The sequence below is a fragment of the Epinephelus moara genome, chromosome 17 (genome assembly GCF_006386435.1).
Source record: "Epinephelus moara isolate mb chromosome 17, YSFRI_EMoa_1.0, whole genome shotgun sequence".
Taxonomy (NCBI): domain Eukaryota; kingdom Metazoa; phylum Chordata; class Actinopteri; order Perciformes; family Serranidae; genus Epinephelus; species Epinephelus moara.
Genome location: NC_065522.1, coordinates 13,659,408 through 13,685,866, shown reverse-complemented (window position 1 = coordinate 13,685,866; position 26,459 = coordinate 13,659,408). Strand labels below are relative to the sequence as shown.

The 26,459-nt window shown below is 39.7% G+C and overlaps 1 protein-coding gene across 1 annotated transcript in view; it reads left to right on the top strand.

Annotated features, from left to right (window-relative positions):
- LOC126404725 (receptor-type tyrosine-protein phosphatase delta-like) overlaps positions 1–26,459 on the top strand; it is a 427,878-nt gene that overhangs the window by 201,309 nt on the left and 200,110 nt on the right. The window contains exon 8 of the mRNA XM_050068106.1: positions 18,231–18,278. The gene's annotated coding sequence lies outside the window, so the exon portion shown is untranslated. The remainder of the gene's footprint in view (positions 1–18,230; positions 18,279–26,459) is intronic.

Sequence of the window (26,459 nt, the reverse complement as noted above, 5' to 3'; positions counted from 1 at the left end):
CTAATTTTCTACCAGGTATATCTTACAGACTTAATAACCGAGGGATTTCTGTTATGTTCTGTCTTTGTTCTTAAACTGCATTGATGATGGCACAGAATGTAATAAATCAGGATTGCGCAAAGGCTGGTGTATGCCTTTCCAATGATATCAAATGTAAAATGACAGCATATATTATATATTTCTACAATATATAATAACTCCTGGGTCATTTGTAAAAATGAATAATGTCTTGGTAATGATCCTCAATATTATTACTGAAAAATCATGTTATGTTCTATGTTGCAGAAGACCTATGATAACTCATAATTTGCTGCCTTCAAGTTGTTAAATTCGAATGTTACAGAGGTGCAAGATGAACCACTGTCCAACTGTCTACTCTCATCATCCCCATAGAAACCATTAAAAATCTGATGGGTGAATCATTTCCGAAATTCATACACTCTCTGACCACATCCTGCACCAGCACAGACCCTGAATCATGTTTGGCTATAGATGATTCCAACAATGCACTTTGTTGATTGGTTATTGGTTACATCATTGGTTCTTGAGTGCCAAGTGATTCATGGTCAAATCTATTATTTAAATCTGAGAGCTCGCCCGTAAATCTACCATTTGTAGGATTAACACTTTTGTAAGATTATTTTTTGCTCGTCTGAACAAAGACATCTGTTCTGAATACACTGTAGTGGGAGCAACATAGCAGCACAAAGGGCTATTGTGATTACTGTCTTAATACAGTATATTATACCCATGGCTTGCAACAGGGTAGTCTTGGGTAAACGGTCTGTCCAGACTGTCAATACTGTCAACCAAGTCTAATATATTATGGTTATTAATCTGTACCAGCTACATAAATACACTTGAAGTATCCAGATATCAATGATTTAAAATAAAAAATATATATAAATAAATTAAGCTGAAAATCAGTGTCCAGATCAAGTGAATGAGTAAGAATTACTGTATAGCCATGTCCAATGATGAAAGCCATTTAATACTGAATACTAACACAATCAAAACAGTCTCTTTTTGGCCATTCTAAATGAAAAAGATGATGATTATTATTATTTTTGTATAAAGACTGCACAGGTCTATAGTTCTACTGCTTTTGGAGTAGTAGCTATTTGGCGATCTTGTTATCTTATCTTGTTACTCCTCCAAATTATTGTTTTCAATCAGAGGACTCCAACCAACAGATCATCCTAACAGCAAATGTTTTAACAACTTCAATCTCATTTTCTTCTTTGATGATTAAAACTGATAAAGAACAATTTGTCCCTCTCTGTTTACAGGGGTTCCACAAGGCTGTATACTGGGTCCTTCCCTTTTTGTTTTGCATGTACATTTATTTCTCTCTGTATTGGCATTATGCTGATGATACAGTATTATGTATGTCTCAAATGTTATCTTCTCTATGACAGTCTCAAACTGGACCACTGACATAAAAAAAAATATCTTGATGTAAACTGTAAGATGCTGGATCAAAAAGTTAGACCACAACAAGACTGGGTCTCATTCTCACAACTAGATAAGTCTTAATTTAGCAATGTTTTCTACAATTTCTCAATTTTGTCTCATATTTACAAGGAATTAAATCAATAAACCAATCTCGTGTAACCTTCCTTGAAATCTCATTTACTTGGGGATCACGTGGTCATGTTTTGTAGCCTATAGTGTTCCTGTAAGCATAGCAAGCAGCTGTGCACCTCAGTGGAGGGGCAGATTAAAATTTATAAGAAAATGAAATCACCTCACTCCCTCTTGTAAATCATGAAGGAGTGATAGTCTCTAAGCAATCCAGACCACTTCAGATTCATTAAAGTGTGCTTGCCAAATCTATGCCGACTCAAAATGACATATTGAACTAACTGAAGAAATGCAATGCCTTAATGAATGAGCAGTGAATTAGGGATTCAGTTTGAATAAGGAAATACTGAAGCACTTGACCTGAAGCTAAATTTTATTCTGTGTATAATCTAAGAATGAGACTTTTACTACCGTGTCGTAATTGCAGCTGGAGTCCCAATCGTTTGGTAGAACACATACTACAGTGATATGAAATTAATTTTTTACAGTTTTACTATTCCATTTTACAAGCTCATGAAACATTTCACAAGTAATTCAAATAGAAAGCTAACTGACTTAAAGATATCCCTAAAATGAATGACTCATCCTGGAATTTACATTGCTTTTGACAGGAAATTGAGAGTTCATGATGCCAAGCTCATATTGAACAATATATATTTTAGTGACAAATGTGTCAGACAAATTGATTAAACCTTTATTACTACTTTTCAGATTCATTACAAAACTGGGGCTACAAGTTAAATTCTTACAAACTATTTGTTTAGCCATTCTCTCTGTTCTAAAAGGTAATCTGTCATATTTTCCTTCCCATTTCAAACCCCTGAAGTCTCTCAACATCAATGAAGCCCGAGTTGAAAATATAGTCAGACCTATGCAGACATGACAGCAATAAAGTGCACTTGATTACATGGTTGAAAGTAAGGACGAGGAGACAGAAAAGCACGGGATAAGAAAATAGAAAAGAACGCAGCCTCTCAGCTTTGATCGCTCTGAACATCTTGAAGTTAGAAAGTCCCGTTTGTGTGCAGTCTTGGCAGAGGCAGGTGCAGGAGGGTTGAATCTTGGTCATCAGCTGTCAAGGCAGTAATGAACAGTGTTTACTAGTAATACCATGCGCTGCCACATTTCAGGGTGTGAAATGTCAAAGTGTCCATTTTCCCCGAGCTAGTCTGAAGCAACACTGTCAAGGCTTCGGCTGGAAACAATAGGAAAAGAGAGGCAAGACAGCAACAAGGAGCTTTCTCCGTTTCACCCATTACAGTCAGAGTGAGTGGGAAAGAGTGGTAGAATGTCAAGCTTAGAAAAATAGAGATGCTCGCAAAGGGTAGAAATAGTGGATTCCAAGTGGATTCCATTTGGCAGACACATAATGATAGCTGTTAAACAAAACTGAGGGAAGGAAAGCAGGAGAGGCTGAGAGAGAGAGAGAGAGGCACGGGAAGACAGACAGTGGATACGAGACAGACAGGCAGAGAGACACCTGCTGTTGCATCACCTGCTGTAATAATAGTGTTGACATTCAAATAGAGAGCTCTGACAATAGGAGCTGGCTGAGGCAGCACCCAGTATGCAAATAAAAAGAACACATCAGGAAATATTAGCTAGCGTCAGGATTTTTCATAGCACACATTGAAAACCACTTGACCCTTTGGCAGCCCACAAGTGCTTATGTATTATATGTGCGTGTGTATGTGTGTGCATGTGTGTATGTGAACAGGCACTAACAGTTGACACATTAAATGAGATGATTTACCTCTTAAGTCTATTCTTTGCATGCTAACGCTGCATCTAAGGCTATGAATAGAATTATGTTGTTAATATTTGTTTATAATGTATATAAACACCGTTAGCGTGCACTGAAGCCCTCCTATGCAATTAGTTAAATCGCTGCTGTGGTGTATAGGGTTTGTTTTCCTTGATTGGCATTCCAATTCCACTCACACTTTCACTCCTTCATTCCCACTGTCATGCTATCTTGAATACCCAGGTTAAACATAATTCAAAAACAGAAAGGATCATTAGTTGGCAAATTAATTTTTGACTCTCTCTTTTATGCACCCCACATGGCCCCAAAGGGCCTATCAATCATAATCAGATTCAGCTGATATCACATTCACCATTGCACATATTTCATTCCCTTTTAAGTGCTCAGCGGTCTTTTGTATCAATGTAGACTTATATGGTGACTGGTGCAGAAACTTTTCATGTTTGAACTCGGTGGGATTTGAAGGACTGCAGACATCAGCAGATCCTCGCCGATGCACAGGTCAATACCTATTATAGTAAAAGCAATAGTCAATATGGCGCTCTTACATTACCAGCTCTAGATGTGGTTGCTTTCAAAAGCTGTGACCCTTTCTACAGCACTTTGATGACGAATCTGATGGTTTAACAACATTGTGATTGTCTTGTAAGATTCTTTTTCTCGTATTATGTGAGGACAAAATAAAAAAGATCAGACATCGAGAGAGGAGCTTCACTTCTCCACTATACACACAAAAAGCTCTATTATGGCTGGCTGTTCCAAAGTCTAGATTGATTGGGTGTTTGCCATCAATGCTCTTTGGAAAGGTCTGTGCAGCTCTGAGGCTTGCCAAATCACTACCACTGTTTTAAATCACTCCCAAAAACCCCACCTTTATTGACTTGCCTTTATGTAATCATCTTAAACTAATTGGCCTTCACTTCTTTCTTAATGCAATGCTTTCAATTTACTGGCATAATTTTGAACAGCCAAATTCGGTATAAATGAACAACATTAAATTTGCCTATCTCTATCAACCTGAAGTTTATCGCACTTGAGGAAATAATTACTGATCTTCCTTATTGAGCAGTATAAAAGCTGCATTAATCTGAAATTTTTAATTTTAGCTGTAAAGTGCGAGCTGTCATGTTTCACACAGCTATCATAACCAACCCACATTCAATTGAAATTCCATGACAGTCTCACTGTGATCAATTTGCAGGGACTGTTTTGATACAGATATGGATGGCAAAAGACATAACGTATAGACTCATCTTTCATTTTTATAAACACATATCATACATCTCATCGATTAAGGTAGAAATTTGTGCCTTATAAAGCAGTCAACTATTCCATTTATTAGCTTCACAGTAAGCTGGGCCGTTTTGGGTTGAGACAAATGTTCATGTCTGACATCACTGTTTAAAATGCTCTGTTGAAATCACTTGCAGCTGTCTCTCACGGACAGCTAAACCAATTTTAAAGGCCTTTTGCAAGAATATGATAAATAGGCCTTCAGTTAAATGGTGGTATAGTTCTGCAATCAGCTGCAGACAACCCTGAACAATTTTTTTTTTTACTGCAATGCAAAATATGTAATAAATGAGGCCCTAATTTGGAGCCCTGTGGCACTCCATATGTTAATTCTTTAAAATCCTCTGTACTCTCTCTCTCCTACAGTATGGAAATTATGTCTTGATCCACTTAACATCATCATATTGGCATACATCTGTATCACTACAAGCACCTCAAAATCACCTTCTATGTTACTGCCCAGTCTCCCTCGCAGTTTTTATTCTTAGTGGTAAATTTTTCAGCAAATCATAAAATCAATGCCATATTTTAGTGCTTATGGAAGAAATATTGTGATGTTTATACAGTGAGGCAAAAGGTATGGTTAAGTTGGTGTCTGATTTGCATGACAGAGTTCACATTCAATCTACTACTAACAATTAATATTCATTTTAAATTAATCCATACCTTCTTTAGATTTAACTATAATGGTACTATTACGGGTTGTTTTTTTTGTTTGGTTTTTTAGCAAATGCTGTATTTAAGGCAAAAAACATTTAGTCATTTAGTCCCAGGTTTAGCTGAAGTAACCAATACCAGAGCTGTGTCTGGAAATATGGTTTGTAAATTAGTACTATCATAAAGAGGGAGCTGCAATTATAGCTATTGTGCTTGTCATTGTTAAATCCAACTTGTACATGGAGGAAAAATATTAAAAGAACAAAACCGTAGAATTTGAATATCCAAATGTATTCAAAAAAAAAAAAAGGAAAAAGGAAGAAAGGACATGCTCTGATTTATACAAGGGAGCAGAGGAGTGCAGACAAGCTTGAGTGACTCTAAAGTTTTCTATGGGAAATGAGATTTGGAATATGACAGAGCTCCTAATATCTTTACGCACAGTTTTCCAGCATGTAAGCTAATGCCCCTGTCTTGACCACTAATACACAACAGGAAAAGTGGACTAAATAAAATCAAGGAGGAAGCTGTGAAATATAATTCTGAATGCCTATAACGACTACAGTATCAGCCGTCTTGGATCTGTACTTCTTCATTCGGATGTTCTCATTTGTATCCACACCTGTGTCATTCACAGCCTTACGTCTTAACCTAATTTCATGGTCTACGGGTTTGGATGGATAGCTCTGCTGCAACTTGTACACTGAGGGGAGGAGAGAGAGTACCATGAGTGTGTGTGCATCTGTGTGAGTGTGCACTCACACAATAACACAATTGTGGAAGAGAGAGAGAGAGAGAGAGAGAGAGAGAGAGAGAGAGAGAGAGAGAGAGAGAGAAGGGAAGGGGAGGGGGGAGGGGGAGGGGGATGCGCTGCTACAATAGCATAGAGAATTGTAGTCACTGCCAGATATTAACCTTTTAACCTTGTACTTTTCTGTTAACAAAAATACATTAAGCTCCTCTGGATAGCTGACAGTGAATTGGGGTTTTACAGACTTTCACTGAGCGTGACTGAATGATCAGAGGTGAACCCATTTTGCGGTAATGCGCTTCAATCACAGTAAAAGTCTGCTAAAAACACGTAAGTTAAAATGAGATGATATATTGCAGAATTTGGTAACAGCAAATGTTATTGCCATTCATGATTTGAATGTTACATGAACCATGCTCGACTGCAATGAGAAAACAAGCAAATAACAGTTGTCCACATTGTCTATAATGCACATATGCAACCTTAAAATCACAGACGGAAGAGACATGTGATTAGAAAACTGACATGTCTTGGCTAAGTGTGAGTAATTCCTATTTATACTACTTGAAATTGTTCTAAGAGCTTTGTACAGCATACTGCCCCAAAACCTTTTTTTGTCAATGTAATTGCTCAGTATATTCTTAGGCAAAGTGTCAGCAATGCCCTTTTAGTTTGCCAGAGTATCTTCTGGTGTAATGGCTTATTTAGCCAAACCAGGCATGACACCAATTATACTGGAGGGAAATCGATTCCAACAAAGCACTCTGCTTGGACAAACAATAAAATGATCAAAGTGACTGCATGCTTTGCTTTGCTTGCGACAAGCAGCAAAAAATGAGCGTGTACTTTAAACTAAGTTTTTAACCCAGTCAAAATCTGCAATTCTTGAAGCTATTAAGTTTTATATCAGCGTGACATAAACACACAAATGCAAAGACAGGCAGAAAAAGAAGCAACAAAGAAGAGAAGATGAAACTACAACTTTTCTTGCAACAACACAGGGATGATTAAGGCCCGCCACATTACTTCACTGCACATTTTCTTTTCAAGATAATTGCTTTTCCACACATTAATTGATAAAGTTGGTGACATTTTATTTCAAGAAGCTGTGGCTCAAAATGCAGATTTATGTCCAGTGTCCAAGCTGTGTTGTTTTCATCAAATGTTTGTTCTTGAATCAAATTTCTCTCACATGAAAACTCGTAATAAAGGCCTTTTTAAGAGTCTCAGTGTCCTCCTATTAAATACATCTAAGGTGTTTCAATATAAACCCTTACAGGTAGGTAGGTTGGGCAGCAATGTCCCTTGACAGTCAATTTGTCCTTTTTAATTCATGTACACATTCTGTGAACTAGAGAGAATACACAACTTCATAGTAATTAAAAGGTAACCTTTGTCTGGCATAGTAAAAGACCACCACCGTTGTATTTTATTATCTCTTACCTTGCCTCTAAGGCATTTAATTTTCTATGTTGTCATTATACATGGGAATTTTGAAGTTCAGAAGGGGAGAAAAGCAGTGAGGCACACAGTTTGCACTAAGCTTATTTTAATTACTGTAGTATCTCACTTGAGCTCTGATGGTACAGTACTCACTGAAATGTACAGTACTGTGAAAGATATTAAAATCATAATGAAAATGCTAATTATCCTTTTTCATATTCAGAATCCTACAATGGTTTCATATTCTAAGGACAATAGCACCATTTTTATGTAAGCCATAATAAGTGCATGTAATTACTGATATTATAATAATGTGTGTGTGTCATAATACAGCAGTCCATTGTGCTGAACTAGGCTAGAGATCTTCATTATTATTGCAATCAGTAAAGCATAACTTTAACTCACAAATGGCCTCATATGAAGTGTTAGTCACTGTTCTTGTCCAGTTCATTTTTTGGCTGTCTGCTGCCCGGTGCCCCTCGTTGTCAATCTTCATTCCTGTTTCCAGACGCTAGTCTGTCTAAGATAGATCCCTCATATGTCAGAACCACACAGACCATTTCCTGGAGTCCGCTGTGACTGTCAGGCTCCACGGACCATGAAAGCCGTATATGTGATGCCCGAAATTACCTCATCGCAGAATGCCACAGACTCCCACATTGGCGTGGTAACAACTATCCCTTCTTGAGACACTAAGGGAGCTCACTGACACTTTTAGGCAGTTCTTTGCCAACAAATATAGTGGGAACTATTTCACATTCTCAGACAGAAACATAAAATAAATCCATTTTACAGTAGGTGGGCAGAAACTGAGTTGAGCATGAATTATCAGGTTAATGGTGTCCAGGACATTCAGTAGGTTAAATCATAGATTTTACAATGAGGGATGATGTGTTTTTGGCATTTTAATAAGGCACTACGGCACCCACAAAACATGGAATCGAAAACACTGTAAATCTGTGTTGAATTTTTCGGAATGCGGTCTATAATGTCAGCACTCAGTCTTACAATCTGTCTCCTGTCTTAACAAGAGGTGTCTGAGGCAAGAGTGGGGAAGAAACCCAACTCTCTCTGGTGCAATTATAGAAGTGCACTGCAGTCACTTAGCCTGCTAATACACGGTGTGATATTAATTACTGTTTGTAAACAATGCACTTTGCAGAGATTATTGCATGCACTCGGCGTCCTCCATTTGTGTTTGGTAATTCTCACAAGTGATTAAGTGGTGAAGCTAGGACAGCTGTTCAAGATGAGTTCATTGGCATGTTTAATTAATTGCACTTGAGATAATTATTCAATCATTACTTTGATTAATTTTCTGCATCCCAGATAATGCATCAAACGTCTGCTTGATGTCAATAGTTTGGAAAGCGGGAGAAGAACAGGGCTAACCGTTTTTGGGAGCTTGATTCATGACTAGATTCTGCTTTGTGGAGGAAATAATGTCAGCTGGCAGTGATAGGAATGAATTATTGTGGCTGCATGGTTGATATGAGCAGTCCTAATGCTCATTTAACAGTCTTAACTCCCAACACCTGTAACGGCTACATGTTTTTCTCGTGTTTCATACACATCAATGACACCCTGTCACTGCTCACTTTGACGTTTTGAGTCGATTCAGTCCACATTATGCTTGAAACATGCTTATTCTTCACCCCCTCAGATATGCAGGGTAGTGGCAACATCCAACTGAAGGAAAGCCAGGCAAATCGTTTGTGAGAGATCTTGTCAAACAGATTAATTCCCACCCTGGGCCTCGGGGTTCTGGGCCGTTTTTCTGTCATGCTGCTTTGCCAGGCTCCCTCTTGATAATACCCCAAAGATAAAATTAATTGTGCAGGGAGATGTGGGATGGGGAGTATCTAAAAGGACCTTGAGCAACACATGAAGCTCTCTTTTTCTCTCCGCTCCTCTGCATGTGAAAACACAGAAACAATCAAACCGTCAGAAGCATGACACATTGCACCAACGATCACTAACTTTGTTAGGAAGTTTCTGGAAGTGGGAAGTCCTGAGAGAGATGTGAAGGGACAGAATCAACCCTCATGAAACATCCTTGTCTAAGAATGTCTGTGCTCAAATTACCATCAAAGTGGAATCCCTCGCTTCATCAGCAGTTTACAAAGACGGTTGGCACACCAATATTTGTCTACAACTGTCTCGTTGTAAATCTGCAAGTTCGGGGACATGTTCTTCTCTTCTTTGACACTGACAATCAGAGTTTAAATGAACTGAAGATGTGACAGCTGTATCAAATTCTGCATTGAAATCAGTCCACTGAGGAATCTTGATACAACAAGAATAAGAGTCTGCAGCCATGCAAGCGGCTCTGTGAGGCTGCACAGTGGTGCTTCGGATTGAGCTACGATCTAGTGTCAGTTTGCTAACATGCTCGCAATGATAATAATGGGATTGTCATTAGTTTTGCAGGCATTTGGTCATAAACTAAAGTATTGGACATATCACAATTTTGATCTGATGGTCCTTGGGATTCATCATCTGGGAACCATCTGTTTTTTCATACCTTCCTGAAATTTCACCAGGGTATACGATATATGACGGTATTTGTATGCAGCTCTAACCTCCCAATCTTAACTGGCAAATTTGTTTTGTTCTGCAAGCTCTCTTAGCTTTTTCAGTCTAATAAATAAACAAAATAAACACAAAATAAAAAGTAAGGTAATAGTTGTACACTTATTTTTCTTATTAAACAGACAAACACAACTGTACACCTTCTGAATTCACGTTTCTCTCTTTCACCGAACTAAGACTAGCTAAAATGCCTTGTTTGCTTATGGTAAAGTGCACTTCATACAAACTGACAAAAAATAAAGCTCACCAAAATGATCTTAGTTAGTCTTATTAGTCGTCTAGTTAGTTAGGCCAACAATGACCAATTCTGGTTTGGTCTGAATAAACCCTTAATTCACGAGTTAGATGTAAAAATATGCTGCTTTTCCCTGCAGTCTCTCTCTGCTGTTGAGGGTGTTCACAGTCCTGTAACATTATCTTCACCACTCGCACTTGCCGTGTTTGTCAGCTTAGCTAGAGACTGACCTCTGGTGGCGTGTGATGTGCATTACATACAATACAACGTCATTACAGCATCTCCTTATGAGGTTAAAAAAAGATGAGCCTGTATTCTGGACGGTACTGAATATCACACTGGTATATCATAATACTGTGATACCACCCAAACCTTTGTGTCTAAAATTACATAGCAATCCATCAAATCGTTGTCAGGACATTTCACTAAAAATAACAACGTCAACTGTATGGTGGCACCAGAGAAAAAGCCAGGGGATAACCAAAGTCATTTGGATTCATCCTGCCAGGGCAATGAATGCATCTGCGAGATTTCATGGCAATCCATCCAGTAGTTGTTGAGATATTTCATGCATACCTCTAGTGTGGCTAAAAACCATTCCTCCAGGAAATACTGCCCATTTAGTGCACCAGACAGTATAGCAGTCAAATGCAGTCACACTCTAAGTAAAGCAGACCTTTCCCACAACCTCCTGTCACCACGAAAAGCTCAGAACATTAGCTAACAAGTGCTAAACCCTGCTGTGACTGTGTGCAAGCGCACAATGTCTCAGTCTTTCATCACCGCTGGCCTTCAAAAGCCACCGAAAGACCGATTTAACCAAGAAATATTCCATAGAGTGCAAAACAGAAGAGCAGGTAGATTGTGGCAGCTGTACTTTTTTTTTTCAATAGCCCCTTGGCACTTGAGTTGCCCCTGTCACCTCCACTGGCAGATGGTGCAAATGAGCCTTTATGTGCTGCTGCTAGACACTGTGGACAGGCAGCCAATGTGCAGTCACAAGAGATCCATGTTTGTATGGGTAGGAGACTGAAACAAAAGTGTTGCTTTTAGTACTGTCATGGTCGAAAGACATCAGCGACTGCTTTAGAGGTGGATAACGTTTGTATTACTAGTAATGCTTAAATCAGAGTTTGGTCAGATGTCTTTTTTGCTGTGACAAATGCAGACTAGAATGACTTGGCTGTTGTATTATATATTTTTTGTTAGCACAGACATTGGTGCTGTCAAGACTTATAGTGCTGTATGAATAAGAGATGAGATCATTGAATTGTTTGTTGGTACAGAATGCACATTTGGTTTTTTGTGCGGGGAGTCTCAGTATAGTCCAAGAATGTGTCTGTGCTTACAGCAAAATAGTTTTTCTAAAGAATATTATGTCTGGCAGTTTCCCTGGATATGCATTTGGATCTCATTTTAGTAAGCATTTCACACACATACTCGAGCATATACACGATGGTACACAACCCCACATAAACACCCACAGTCCCTGGGCAGTCCACATCCAACTGTTTTGAGCTCAAGTAGTCGCCGCTGTCACAGTGTGACATCATCCACCGGGCTGGCAGTGTCCCAGTGGTGTCCTCCTTTAGAGCCAGAGATATCCTTCAACAGAGCTCATCCTGTGACGCTGCTGTGTCACTCAGGGGCCCAGACAAGCAGTGAGCAAGGATGACAGCCCGGGAATGAGAGCTCAAGAGCAGGTAGAAACTATTGACAGGACCCCGGGGAGCAATTATGAGTGAAACCCAAGGGCTTGCTAAAAGGCAGCTTGTTTAAGTCTATTGAAAACACAGCTCCAACCCCTGTTAGGGGATAACAGTTCTTGCTAGTTAGCTAGTCATGAAAGTAAATTTGAAGCTCAACCGGTGACAGATTAATCATGTGAACTCCACAGGGGTTGTCAAACTTGAGAGTTCAGCTTAAAAGTAAATTAAACGATTTTGGCTTTACTGTCAGTAAAATCTCATCAGTCTTCATCTGTGAATCTGTAAAACAGTAAATGTAGTGATGTGATTAACAAGCTGACCTTTTGCGAGCTTTTTCCACTCCTCAGCGTTTGTATTCTTAAGCCTATAAAAATCCAGCAGGAATAAATTCAATAGCTACCGTTGACACTCAGCACATCACTCTCCATAAAATACCTGCAAATGATCAAGGCAGACAGATAATGGCTTGGAAGAGGACTCGGCTTGCTGCCCTGTGACAGACATTTCCAATTAAAAAGGGTAAATAACTTGAGATTCATCTATTTCACCCTGTCCTGAAATTTATCAGTGCATCGTGCTTTAAATCCGCTCACCCCTGAAATGGTAATATCGCAGATTTGGATTTCCCAGGCAAAGAAAAATGTCATATAGTTCCAATATCCTCACACTCCTATTTAAATCTCCCTGCCCTGTCTGTATCAGAGCTTTCACGAGGCAACCAGAGTGTGGGAGGAAGCTAGTGATAATAGTCCACCAACATGATATGAACAGTAGTTGGAACTGAGTTTGCAGAATTGTTGGATTTGACTTTGTGCTTAACCTGCATACCAAGGCTGTTTCACTCTACATCCACAGGCAGGAATAGGATCTACCACCATAACCCTTACCAGCCACATGGAAGCTAGCACTATGCATACTTCTTTAAGTGCTACTATGAGCTATATATTGAACTACTATGGGCGACTAAAGAGCAGAACCATTTCCATCTGTCCAGGGTCATTCCATACCAGCTCATCTAGGACATCCTATTTCATGCCATTGACTTCCTTTAAAAATACATGTAAAACTTTCTATCAAACTCATGGGACCTTGCAATTGGACTGAAATTTGTATTGAACATCCAAAAACACCGGTTCACAGTAGACTGGATTACAATCAATGGTTTCATTTCATCGGTAAACATTTGTACGATGTTGACTTCAAGGTTTTCCATCTCTGTGTGATACCTTTTGAGCCCATTTTCCATTGGCTTCAGGAAATTTTCAAATTACAGCTTGTAATAGCTTGGATTGTTGCATACTAGATGAGGTCATCTTTTCTGTGTGTCATGACAAAACATGAATCGTAGCTCCTCAGCTCAATACTGATACAGCATTTATGATGAATTTAGCTCTGGGTCAAAAATTCAAGTATTTGGAGTAGATATACAGGATTTTGCAATTTGGTTGTTTCAAGAAAATCCATGACATGAACTGGGAGGTCATGAACGAGTTGGTATGGAATGACCTCAAATCTAAATATATAATAATTTTCTGTTGATTGTTATTTTATCTATCTGAAATGGAAAATACATCACTGTAACAGAAAAACAACCACTCATAAAGCAGCAGTTCTGTATACAAACCAAACACCCCAAGACTTTTACATTCCCATGTTAGCCAAAATTGCCTGGCCCAACCATGACCTACATCGGGCACAGCTGGTTGCACAGACTTTTGCCTCAGGTATGATGAATGGGCCGCCTTTGGCCCAAAGCTTGCCCAAGTGCTAATAACTGGAGCTAGATTCTGAGCCAAAATCGCCCCATGTCTGCATCTCATAAACCCAGCCAAATCTGAACCTTGCTGGTGTCAGATTACAACCAACTCACAGATATTCAGCTGCAATCAGCCTGGCTCTGCTGGCTACCTGGGCTACTGTAGATTAATTCTTACATTGCCTTTTTTTCGATTAACTTCAGCCAACATTAACAGAAAGCCGCATCACGATAGCGAAGCCCATCCATGGGAAAAAAAAAAACTCTCCCTTTTTTGTAAATAAAGTGACATGACTCATTAATGTGATGAATGACCATGCAATTCCCCAGGACCTCAGCATCAAGCCTCCGCACCCCCAACCCCCTTCAGGCGTCCCTCTTGTGGGCCATTCCGGGTGAAAGCCGAACATTTAAACGTGTGCCTCTAAGTGCTGAGGCAAGCAGGTCCGCCGGCCAAATGGTTGCTCTTTTCAGCTGTTGAAGCTCCCAAGGACCCATTTCACTGTTAACATCAAATCATTAAATTCACCCTATACTCAGTCACTTAGAGTTATAGGGAGATAGATAGCAAGACAAAGACAGCGGGTAAAGTTAAAGAAGAAAGAAAAAAAAAAGGTCATTTTCAGCTGTAAAAGCTAAATAGGCCACATTATTAGGTTGGAAAAAAATAGAATCAAAACTGACAGCTCTCTCTGGTCTTAATTCCATCTTGTCTACCACAAATGCAAATTACTGCAATTTTAGTTCATAAAGGAGGGGATCAATAAAATATGATTTGACTAATAAGTCACTGTCAAAGCGCAGGACTTGAGATTATTATATTATACTGCAGTATTAAAAACGAAATTGCATCTTTGGTTGAGTCTGAAAATCTCTGATAGCGTTTTACCTTGAACTTGTATGAATACACATGCAGACGAGGGCTACAAGTTGAAGCTCTCTGTCAGATTTTTAAATGATTCTAATATGTCTGGGTTATTCGATACAAGCTTCTCTGACTAAGCAAAGTTAAAATGGTGAGATGTGTGTGTTCATTTATGTGGAGAAATACGAGGAAGGAAATTGTATAAAAGGCAAACAACAGATGGTGTAGCCCTTCAGATGTTCAGTCTCTCTGGCTAAATGCAACCTTGATGTACACAAATGTGTTCAGAGTTCAGCCAGTGTATTATTTCATGCTACCTCAGGGTACAGAAGAACTGACTGTCCACAAATATCTCGCTCTTCTTCTGCAGGAAAATGTTTTATGATCTCTGATACGTGAAATTTACAGTAAAATGCCCGTCAGAGTAGTGTACAGAAAGTCCCGCACGAATCATGTGTTTACAGTTACGCAATGGAAATATGCGCCTTCAGTGCTTTCATGCATGCTTGTGCTTGTGGCTATACTATTCTAGAGTGCGAAAATTTCACATTTCCACAGAAATCACTTGATACGACACATTACTTAGGGACTCAGTTATAAACAGAGACTGCTCATACAGTAGAATCTATTATAACCACTTTCAAGACACTTACAGACGTGTTCTACCCTCAGCGCTACTGGGCGACTGACTGGTTTCTATGGGAACCAAAGTGCATCACAAGCAGATAACATGAGGATACAGCTGCTGTGCTCACAGGAGAGGCAGCATGGAGCGAAATGAATGGAAATCTATTGAAACTAATAACAGGTATACAGAGAGAGAGGGCTAAAAGAAAGAAGAGCACACTTTGTTTAAAAGAAAGATAGTTGAGGGAAAACAGCACGGCATGGCGCAGTGCACTCCAGGGGTGTTTGACTTTCCCACTTTCATTACTTTGAGCTCTGTAATCTTGATGTTCAAGGCAAGTAGAAAGATAGCAGGTGAAGGCCATCATGTTTGAACTAGTCTCACTTGGGTACAGTATGAACTTACAGGTGCAGCGCGAGCTCGGAGTCGCTCAGATACAGCACTCTGCGCTTCTAGAAAGATGAAAGAAATGACTTTATATCAGGTTGCCTTCTTTTGTATTCAGGCCTTGCGCCTGCTGCCGATCAATTTCTGAATCAATCACCTAAATAAACACAGAGCAATTTCTTCTTTTACAGGATTGTTTGCAGAATCGGTGCATGTGTGTGTGTCTTTGTATTGAGGTGGTCATTTTACTAAATGACTGACTTGATGAATATTCAGTTCTTGAACAGTGCGGCCTACAAACACTGTGATTGACTAAAAGATTATGTGGAATGCACCTGCACTTATTAATACACAGCATGTGGTCCAGTGCGTGCTGCTTATTAATTAGTAACTCCAGCGAAACATGTGCCAAATTCCCAGTCTGTACACCATTCAGTTCCCCACTGGTTTGAGTCGTGCAGTCAACCATCTGTAAAGGCATCTCGTCTATTTCTTTACCAACAAACAAAAAGTACATCTGATTTTGTTTTTATGGACCTTGTAAATGTCTGTGTCTAAGTATTAGTTTATGTGTGCAAGTGTGTGTGTGTTTGTACTGCGAAGTTTGGAGAAGAAAAAAGTTGAAGCACCAGTCAGATGCCTCCCTCGAAGGGCCGGCTGTTTTTGGCAGGCGCCCCCCTAACCCGCGTACATGGCATGAATAGAACAGAAAGCAAATGTGTCCCTCCTTATGGTAGGTCAGACTACAGTGCAGTCCAGATTTTCCGGGGAGTTTATTACAGGGCTAAATCAAAAACTGAATTTCAACACAGTGCCATATGAAGCTTTTGCCTCAAGGGCCTGATTTCCTCATTCTCTGGTGTTTTAACAATGAGGCTGTACTTGACAGTCCAACTGAGGCAGTCGTGTTTAAGTGGCCCTCGAGTTCAGCCTGTTTTGTGTAAAAAGAGATAAAAGCGCCAGTGAGGATTGATTTGCAACTCATGGGAATGAGGCTAATAAAATCCTAGCCGGTCGATACTTATCAGACGCATCAAAAATCAAGCACGAAAATAAAAATACAACCCATCTTTGTCAATGTGTTGATTGCCCAAATGTTAATATTAATAGCAAAATACTATAGATACATTGACCAGACTGCATATTACTTCACCGGGTGCACTCATCAGTGGTGGGTATAGTGCTGAAAATCTACAAGCAAGTAAAAGTAAATTTACTCCCCCCAAAAAATGACTCAATTAAAAGTGGAAATTACCATTTGCAAAACCAACTCTAGGAAAGTAAAAAGTACCTCGTTAAAAAATTATTCAAAGTACCTCCACTGCAACAAATGAACAAAACAGCATGTGTTGTTGTTGCACATGAAAAATTAACGAAGCTAACCATTGCTAGCTTACAACAATTTTACCTACAGTATGTGTAACTTACTTTAATGTGCTTATGAAGGCTTGAGGAGGAGTTTTTAAAAGAGCAGATCTCAGTATTTTCTTTCTTTCTGCAGCTGGAAACTTGGCAACTGCAATAGAGATGCCCCATTCGCGATCTTCTCCCTAAGAGTCAATTCCAACATTTAAAGCTGAATAGTAACGAAGGTATAAATGCTAATTGTAGTGAAGTTAAAAGTAGATTACTGGATGGCATGGTGGTGCAGTGATTAGCATTGTCGCCTCACAGCAAGAGGCGAGGTGGGTTTGAACCCTGGGGTGGGGAGTCTGCACATTCTCTCTGTGTCAGCGTGGGTTTTCTGGGGGTACTCCGGCTTCCTGGTCTGAGGAAGGGCCTTGTGCCCGAAACGTCACCCATCCATGAAGTGATTAAATTTTATTTGCATTGGAGCTTTTTTGGTGTGCGGACTTCTTTTCCTTTTTGGTACTCCGGCTTCCTCCCACAGTCCAAAGACATGCAGGTTAATTGGTGACTCTAAGTTGGCCGTAGGTGTGAATGTTAGCATGAATAGTTGTCTGTCTCTATGTGTCAGCCCTGTGATAGTCTGGCGACCTGTCCAGGGTGTATCCTGCTTCTCGCCGAACATCAGCTGGGATAGGCAAACATTGCTTCACAGTGCTACTAACTCAAAAAACCCATTTTTTGAGATACAGGACCAATTTTCAAGGTTTATATTTGGAAATAATTAGATGTTTTCCTCCGTATTTCCCCCACTTTTTTATTGTTGATGACTTTAGCCTTGAAAATTTTTTAGTCAGAATCATTAAGTATTTTGGAATTTTACAGGAAACCGTAGCCATGATGGACAAAATCCCCCTGTAACTTTTGATAGTCTTGGTATTACTTCATTCTGACTTCTGCTCCGACTGTATGAAATCAGACATGCACCTGTACAAACTGCTGCCCCAGACGGGATGATCCTCTTAGTGCCTTAGCAATCTGGGGACACTATTCCCACTACTTACTTTTGCCAATTTGCTCCTGGGAGCCCCTGAGTCCTTGTCTTCATTAAGGGAGTTCCTCATTGATCAATCACTGTCAGAGGAGCTGCTCTGTAATTGCACTGTGGCCTAATCATGACTGACGTCTCAACCCTCCCCCCTCTCTACTCTGTCACAGGTCTCAGGAGAGAGAATGTTCCATGACTTTCACACCTTCGACCTCAAGGTAGGCCTCTCTATGGATTTCACTCCTCTCTCTGTGGTTTATCTTAAGAGCTATATGGTTTTATAATGGCTGTTATAACTCAAATTTGACTATTGGTGGAGATGATGAGGACAGGTAAGTTAAGATGGGTGATGGGAGATGGATATTTTGAATATGTAGAAGCCCCGATGACATCACTGCTCTGTTTTGTTTTCACTGACTTTGAGAAAGTGTGAAAATCAACTTTTGCTTATCATCACATGCAACTAATGTCCAACACACTACATTTAAACTACAGTCCAACAGAGTTGCAGATCCTGGCTTGAGTTCTTAATATTCATCAATCAAACCACATTTTTATTGTGAACTGATTTATATGTGCTCTGTTTGTCACATCCAGTGAATAGGCCCTTACATCTGTCAAACGTATTACAGTCAATGTAAGACAAAACACAAGTCGTAACTGCAACAAATTAATCGCCCTTGACGTCTTTACTGAGGCACGCACGGCGTTCCACCGGCAAACAACTTCAGAAAATATGCACACTTGCCTATATAACAAATTAAATGTGTTGTTATATTACCCTTGTTAAAACTAATGACTGATTTTCTGCTGTTGTTTTGTTGTTTTATGCATGAAGTATATTTGCTAAGTTTCCCATCTAATTTCCCAGCATCACACACCATGGACCACTAATACTGAGCACCAATAAATGTGTGCTTTTATTGAACAATTTTCTCTCACATGAAAATATGCATGCATGCACATGCACACCTCTAGTTACAAACATGAGTGCCAACACACACATACACACACACACACACACACACACACACACACACACACACACAGTTTAAGGCACAAAATGTGCACATATTAATATACACTTGTGGTCCTGCTTAAATTAAAAGATGTGCATTGTTTTTTTTCTTCATATGAACGGGAAACATGGAGAGAATATTATAAAATTCTTCCCGAAAGGTGGTGTACAAGAACACATGTCGCATTAAAGATTTTCGCGCTAAAAAAGTCGTACTATGGGGCTTCGGTGGCTTAGTGGTAGAGCAGGCGCCCCATGTACAAGGCTGTTGCCGCAGCGGCCCGGGTTCGAATCCAGCCTGTGGCCCTTTGCTGCATGTCATCCCCCTCTCTCTCCCCCCTTCACGCTTACCTGTCCATTAAAGGCAAAATGGCCCAAAAAAATATCTTAAAAAAAAAAAAAAAAAAAAAAAAAGTCATACTATTACCTCTAAATTGGCCTGGGAGATATTACCGTTTACAGCCATTAAAATAATGCTTCATTTCAATTTGTAATACAAGTTAGTTTAGTAATGAGGAATTCTGAAAAAACAAAAAACAAAAAACTTATTTTCTGCAAACTTCTATTAGAATTCTGATTAATACATTTCCATATTTGCAATGCATCATCTGTTAACTCCCACAACTACTCCTGCCCGAAAGAGTTTTGGTAATTATTCCTTTGCGGCTGCTTAACCAAAACCAACAAACCCACTGACAGAACAACTATTGAATAAAACAAAACATTTTGGGTGACAAGTCAAAGTGAGAAAAAAAACATCTCAAAATATCTGTAGAGCACCGTGTAAACAAAGCCAGCTGTGTGGTGATGCATTTGAGTTGTTTTTAGGGGGAAAATGTCGTGCAAAACATTAAGTGAAAAAGTGTCAAACATAAAACAAAAGCTACAGTTACACAAGAGTCTTTAAGGTATATAATCTGCAGGGTAGTGTCCATCAGTGCAGTGTGCTGCTGACCACTACACGTGACATATTCGGTTACAAATCCAAGTGAACAGTTCTCTCAGTTTCACCCAGGAGGTATTTCATGTGTTTGGCTAAATGTGCCAACAAATGTGAACTAGCAGTCTCTCCTGATTTGTGAAACGCTGGATACAGTGCAATGTCTCTGTTCTCACTCTGACCTCAAACTACTGTACTTTTCTCCCTCCTCTCCAGAGTTATGCAGGGAGAGTTGGAGAAAAGCAGCTTTGAACAACAGTAGTAGGAATACACTGATGAAGCCAGATAGCGAGAGCTCGGATTCAAGCTTGTGCATGCTCATGAGATGACTTTCTGACCGTTTACTTTGGATATCATCCTTGTAATACAGATAATCTGCTGCAGTGCTGCACAAAGATGACCTTTCTTTCGCTAAAAAACTGCCCAACAACAAGGATTTTTCTTTGATAAAAACCACGCTGTTCATTTTCCTTCTTTTCAAACACCTAACACACGAGGATGAGCAGCTGGTCATGGGACCTTAGCGAATACACTCAGGAGGTGATGGTGTTTGTGTTGCCACAGAGCGACATTAAAATATTCCTGCTCACAGTTAACTTTGCACAACTGCAGCACGCAGTCAAAAAGATGGCGAGTTTGCCATTAGCTCCTTAATCCGCGGTGTCACACCAACACACAAGTCTTTGGAGAACGAATTGGAAAAGATGCAAAATGATGTAAAAGAGATCAAGAGCGATTTTACGCATTGAAATTGATATCTCTGCCATGATATTAAACCCACTGGGATGCAGGAGTTGCAAAAACTTGATGTGATTCTGTAAAATGATTTGTGAGTCTCCCGTTTTTGTCACTGAAAGGGGTTACACATTGGTTTCATAGCACAGATTAGTCTCAGTCCTCTTGTGAACCTGCATTAGCACAAGGTTATTCGTGCTTACAGACAGTGATTGGACTGAATGCCTTATAGACCTGCATTGGGCACTGTGTGGATGTAAACACGGTACAATCCTGCTCTCAACACATTAATATTTCCTTATTTCTGTAATTATTTAGATTTTTAAATTGCAGTTAGCAGCTTGTGGAGGGCTTTACGCATGTACTGTATGTACATGACATGATCTGTCATCTCCAAGAGAGGGCACGGACACAATTGCAAATACCCCCCCTCCAAATATGCTAATGCTTTATCCAGTGCCGTATTTCATGCAAATTCCTTTCATCGTGTATTTTCAAATGTCATTTATATGACAGCTGTAGCACAAGCATCCATAATGTTTTGACTAGGGGGGAAATTGCAACACGGATCTCGGTCATTGTGAATTCTGTCCACAGTCACAATGAGAGAGAGTCAGGAATGGTGAACTCTTCGTCCTATAGAACATGACTGTTTTATTCAAAGACGTGTTGATGATAAATGCTGCTGGGGCAGTACATACAAAGGGTTATATGAAAATTGTATTTTCAGCATTTGGATGTGGTGGGGAGAATTCAGTGTTATTTTATATATTTTACCAACGAGAGACATAAAGAGTTGGTCAAGAAGGAAAATAGCTATATCTACACATCAGAATTGTAGACTATTTGCAGTACTAACATATACAAAGAGTTACCCTGAGTAGATTTTTGTTTGTTTTTCCATTTGCAACATCCTCACAGCCACAGTTCTGTAACTTCAACAACTAAAGTCAAAAATAAAGTGTGGTATTTCCCTCCCAGACTATGAGATTGCAGGCACCTTGGCATTTACTAAGCCCGCTATGTCATTGTCTGCAATACTCTTCAGGACCATGTACCAGGAAAGTTTTAAATTTAAAATGTAATCAGCACAATCACCACAAGCAATCAGTTCCTCTTCATTTCACCTGATCGAGCCCCCCGCTAAAATGAGCCTGTTAAATAGAGCATCTTATCAGGCCTGGATTAAGTCTTGACTTTGATTAACATCTGTAGTCAGAGTTTAGAATGTCAAAGTTCAAGTTTGGGGAAAATATAGTTTTTTAAAAATGCAAAATCACCAGGTGTCATTATCAAGCAAAACTTCTATTTGGAATGAAATAATTCCACAATCACTGTGGCACAGGGCTCTGGTCCACTGAGCCATAGAATAACTTGATGGCATCTACACACTGCACAACTTTCAAAGTTGTGAGATTGCTGTTCTGATCACATTACATGACCTTATAGTGGGGCATCTTTAAGTTGTGGTTAGCACATTACACGAGTGATCGGTGACAGGGGTCACACAGATCACAAGACAGCAAGACCAAGAGTCAGACAGGAGCTCTTCCCTCCAAAAATGGATGACCGCAAGAAACTTGTGATGCGAATTGTTACTGGCCGACGCAGCAAAAAAAACAATAAAGGACACAAAACAAAGAATATGGAGAAGAGAATGGCTCCTCTCCATATTAGATGGTCCCTGCTGTCATTGTCGGTCAAAATTAATTTCACACAACAGGATTTGGACTTGCAGACAGGTCTGGATATTGAACCTGCTAGATGTCTCCTGGGCCTTTGCAGCACATTGACACATTGGTGCATTTCTGCCATCTTTAAATATTCACACATAGCGATTGTTGCTTACAAAAGCAACCACCAGTTTGCCTCTAGGGCTTTTCTCTGTGATCTCCAAAAACTGTCAGTGAGAGAAAAATCAAGGCTACAAACTTGTGGTGTAAACTTGGCATTGGTCATGCTCACCGGCATAAAAGATGAAGGAATAACTCGACATTTTGTTTAATACACTTATTTACTTTATTGCTGAGAGTTAGAGTTAGATTAGAAAATGATACCACAGGAAATAGGCTAGGAACCTGAAGGGTGAAACAAGATTCGTGGGCCAGCGAGGTATGTTCAGTCAGTTTTCCATCCTACGAAGGCCGCTCTCTTTTAACCTGGCTAGATTGCCATGGTAAACTATGCAGAAAACCTAACCTAGTCAGGACCAAGTTTTGTTCAGAGTTTCAGCTTGAAATTGTTCTAAAAGTGCCTTTCGCCACTCCTTTGAATAGTGCCACCCTTAGTCAATATTCAATATAAGAGCTATACAGATTGTAAGCTGAGGGAAAATGTTATAAATGCACTTTATCCAACTTTTCTTGTTTGTTTCTTTGTTTTTTTGTATGAGAACTTACAGTAGCCTACATCAGTGATGCAGAAAAAGTTTCATTTGATTTGCAAGGTTGTTCTTCCTGAACTACCGAATGTGTTTGTAGTGTTCTTTGGTCCGTTGGCCCACAGTGGCCATAAGAGAAGCCGTCTATACTTTTATATATCACTAAATTTTTAATCAGGATGATGTTTATATACATATGAAATGTGGTATAATTCCTTTAAACCATACCATAACGTTACCACTTTGGATTATGTTTTTATGCTTGGTCCTGATTTGCTGAAGTCTGTTTCACACTGCTGGTATATTACAGCTAATAGAACACCAAATAGCAAATGTGCTAGGCATTTGATTTACCCAAAAAAGTAAGTGATTTTCATGTCTCCGTCATTATAGGACAGTGTTAGAATATATACATGCAGTTGAGTGTAACCTTTAAATCTACTGCATCAAGTTAGAAGTTTCAGAGCTGTAGGATGTGCAGCTGTCACATTAGAAACAAACAGAGTGGTAAAATAAGTATATTAAGTCGTGAATTCACACAATTGGTAATATTAATGCAGTCACTACTGTTGCTTCAAATGAAGAAACAGTAGTGACTGCTTTTAAATATGATTCAATGATTAAAAACATATTACAGATGCTGAACATGTCATTTAACTTTATTTTATGTGAATGTGCAGCCTGGGTAAATACAGCAAGTTGATAACCACCATCATGGTACCCGTTACCTCTGACTGAGGCTTTAGGGTTTGTCAAGCCAGCTCAGACAAAGGGAGCCTGACTCTGCTTTGTGGTACAGCCCTCTGGAGCTAGCAGCCAGTTAGCTTAGCTTAGCACAAAGACGACAAACAGGGGGGAAACAGCTAGCCTGGCCTACATGCACCTCTAAAACTCACTGATTAAGTCATTGAACTTTAGAGGTGCTGGTTTGTTACTTTCAGACAGAGCCAAATTAGCTGTTTCCCCCTCTGTGCTTAGCCAATCTAATCTAGGGTGGCTGACTCCAGCTAAATACATTATTCAGTCCAATAGAGGCAAGAGAATGGTATCAATATTCTTATCTAACTCACAGCAAGAAAGCAAATTAGTTTATTCCAAAATGTTGAACTATACCTTTAAAATCCCCATAGACACTAGGAGGAAATTACATCACAGAAGTTCTTTTGTTTTGTAAAAATATGGATGAAAAACCAGTCACCAGTATGTTTGGAGCAGTTGCAGAGAGCACACTAACATGATTGGGAACAAATGGCTTTGAGAAACCAGCATACTGTGACACAAACTACACAGGTGCAGTTGCAGGTGCTGGTGCCACCTGCACACCTGCCCACTACAAAGAGACGAGTACGAGCGATAAAGAATCACACAGAACAGTACACGGCTTGTGTGCTGAAAAAGGTTTTTGCAGCGTCAGTGGCAAACCTGCCATGAAATTAATTCTCCGTTTACCAGAGACTTATATTTGTAAGCAATTTGTAATTTAAGACCATAAACTCATTCACATTATTTGTCCACGCTGCTTCAATGGGACATGAATTTAATTGTCTATTTTCTATCGGCTGCAGGAGTTTTGCCATTTCTTGATAGCATTGTTTAATGAGTGAATCACAAAGTGCAAAATATTGTTTTCCTATTTTTCTGGGTAATTATTTTTTTGATAAACAGTGCTGATACAGCGTGGCAGGGCAATCAACAACTTTAAGAAAAGACTTGATGACTCGAATGATTTGCAAAAATTAAAATGTATCAAAGTACTGTATTTGCAGTTCTTCATTACGACGTGCACAATAAGCAGTGCTGACTGACCGACTATGAACATTTTCTGAATTTCAATGTCATTACAGCTGAGCTCATTTGGGGAAAGGCAAACCAAGCACACAGAGGCCACATCCAGACATAATAAACTGTCGCCCTGTTCACAGAGGCGTGGAGAGGTGAGAACACCTCCCCAGTACATCCTCAGACACATCTGTGCCCATGCCCCTCGAATGTTTCTTTGCGGAGGAAATAGGTCAGCCGTGAATACCTGGCTCCTTCCATTTCAAAAACTCCTTTGATGCATTTAATTAAGAGTCTAACTATGTGGATTTATTGCGTGTGAATCCTACAATGTTGACCTTTTTCTTTGTTTTTGTAAGCTGTTGTTAAGGAGCTGTAGGATTCATATGTTAAGAAGGGCATGTCTCTCTCAAGAATTGTATTTTTCTATAAATCTTAAATTTTGGAAGCGGCTTCATTAGAAGCTGTAACGACACAATAATGCCAACATGGCCCACATTTAGACACTGCCAACTTGGCCCTCATTTAGACACTGAATCATTCAGATTGCACCGCTGTGATTGCTTAATTAAATGCCCGGCTGTGTAATGACTTTGCTTGAAAGGGAATTAAATGTCTAAATGCTGCAGAATCCGCGTTGAGCTGAACAGAAATCAATGGGACATAGTGCTGGAACCCAAGGTGTTTTCCGACTTGTTTAGGGTGAACGCTTTGTATTGATGCCGTCCCTCAGTCAGTGAGTCAAAAGCTCATTCCTCTTGGTCCAAGGCATTGATTGGTGGCATACGAACAGTGTGCTTACTTTGTGCTTTCCAGAGAGGTCTAGCAAGGTAGTTTACAATGCCTTACAAGTCAGCAGTGTCTGCAAAGCTGCATTTATATTTAAAGAGGTTGAACTACTAACAACATCCTCTCTTCTGAAAAGCAACAGATACACAGTCAAAACAAATTGCTGGTAGCAGGGTTCTAGGGAGGTCTGTCTGTGTGTTGGTGCAACACAGTCTGGACTGAGGTAACTCAACATTTATTGGATGGATGGGCACAAAAATTTTTAAAGGACATTCATGTTTTCAAGACTATGACTCCTAACGACTTTGGTAATTCCCTGACTTTTCTCTGGTGCCAAAATTTGGTTCACATTTGTAGTTTTTAGTGAAATGTCTCAACAAATGTTGGGTGAAATGCCAATAAATTTGGAAAACACAGTCATGTCCCTGTTAGAATGAACTGTAATATCTCATTCTTTCTCTGGTGCCATCATGAAGTCAAAGTTTTAAACTGGTTTAAGACTACACATGCAAAACTAAATGCATTCTCACCATCCTAATCCATACTCAGTGCTCTAGTTTCGCAGACCGGGCGAGGCGGGGGCGCAGCGCACCTGCGCTTCGCCAACTGGGCGTGGCCTGGCGGATTTTGCAAGTTTGGCACACCGTGCGCCTGGCGCAGCTACTCCTCTTTCCCAACTCCGTCCCTCCTACCTGTGCAAGTCGGAAAGAGGGAGGAGAGAAGGCGTGGAGTGGGTTTTACACACATCACACCAATCA